This window comes from Sinocyclocheilus rhinocerous, unplaced genomic scaffold (genome assembly GCF_001515625.1).
Source record: "Sinocyclocheilus rhinocerous isolate Xijiao unplaced genomic scaffold, SAMN03320098_v1.1 scaffold1215, whole genome shotgun sequence".
Classification (NCBI taxonomy): domain Eukaryota; kingdom Metazoa; phylum Chordata; class Actinopteri; order Cypriniformes; family Cyprinidae; genus Sinocyclocheilus; species Sinocyclocheilus rhinocerous.
In genome coordinates this window covers 14,241-15,707 of record NW_015628913.1, presented here as the reverse complement: position 1 = coordinate 15,707, position 1,467 = coordinate 14,241, and the positions used below count along the sequence as shown (strand labels likewise).

Genomic DNA, 1,467 nt, shown 5'->3' with positions numbered 1-1,467 from the left:
CCTGATCTCCTGCCTGTCTTGGATTCTTCTATTGCCTACCTCTCTGGACATTGTTGGCCGATCTCAGACCCACGCTAGCCTTTGGATTACTCTTCATCTTGCCTCTTCTATTACTGTTTGCTGTGTATCGACCCATGCCTTTTTCATGACCACGCCTTTTAATAAAAGCATGCAAATGGATCCGCACTTCTCACGTCTCTGTCGCCCCGTAACAGAATACTCGGCCTCACAAGGATCCAGTGGCTTTTCAAGTGGACACTGGCCAGGTATGGACATTGCAAGATGGTTATTAGCCCTCAAACAGGTCACAAGATCGCTCGAGGACTATATTCAAGAGTATTTGAACTTTGCTTGTTTAACTGATCTGCAGGACTGTGTGCTCATAGACTATTTTTGTGAGGGCATTAATCAGCCGCTCAAATCACATTTAATTTGTGAAGGTCCATGATTAACTCTCAGTCAGTTTATGGACTATGCTTTGTTGACTGTTGGTTCAACGTTCACTGTGGGTGTCGCGGAGGAACGCAACCCCGCACTCACTCGTGTAATGGCAGCCGCACTAGAGCACGCTCACAAAATGGCGGACACAACAGCGCCACTTTATGTCACAGCTACCCATCATGAGTCAAGTCACAATTGATCTTCCTGAGTCAAGTCAACTTACAGCTGATCTTCCTGAGTCAAGTCTAATCACAATTGATCGTCATGAGTCAAGTCAAGTCACAGCTGATCTGCCAGAGCCTCATCACGTCACAGCTGATCTCCCAGAGCCTCGTCACGTCTCAGCTGTTCATCCAGAGTCACGTGAAGTCACAGCTGATCTTCCTGAGTCAAGTCAAGTCACAATTGATCTTCCTGAGTCAAGTCAAGTCACAATTGATCTTCCTGAGTCAAGTCAAGTCACAATTGATCTTCCTGAGTCAAGTCAAGTCACAATTGATCTTCCTGAGTCAAGTCAAGTCACAATTGATCTTCCTGAGTCAAGTCAAGTCACAATTGATCTTCCTGAGTCAAGTCAAGTCACAATTGATCTTCCTGAGTCAAGTCAAGTCACAATTGATCTTCCTGAGTCAAGTCAAGTCACAATTGATCTTCCTGAGTCAAGTCAAGTCACAATTGATCTTCCTGAGTCAAGTCAAGTCACAATTGATCTTCCTGAGTCAAGTCAAGTCACAATTGATCTTCCTGAGTCAAGTCAAGTCACAATTGATCTTCCTGAGTCAAGTCAAGTCACAATTGATCTTCCTGAGTCAAGTCAAGTCACAATTGATCTTCCTGAGTCAAGTCAAGTCACAATTGATCTTCCTGAGTCAAGTCAAGTCACAATTGATCTTCCTGAGTCAAGTCAAGTCACAATTGATCTTCCTGAGTCAAGTCAAGTCTCAGCTGATCTGCCAGAGCCTCGTCACGTCACAGCTGATCTCCCAGAGCCTCGTCACGTCTCAGCTGTTCATCCAGAGTCACGTG

At 45.1% G+C, this 1,467-nt stretch overlaps 1 protein-coding gene across 1 annotated transcript in view; it reads right to left on the bottom strand.

The window, feature by feature from the left end:
* LOC107738517 (parathyroid hormone 2 receptor-like) overlaps positions 1-1,467 on the bottom strand; it is a gene marked incomplete at its 5' end in the record, with an annotated part of 29,899 nt that overhangs the window by 17,216 nt on the left and 11,216 nt on the right. The gene's annotated exons all lie outside the window — the stretch shown is intronic.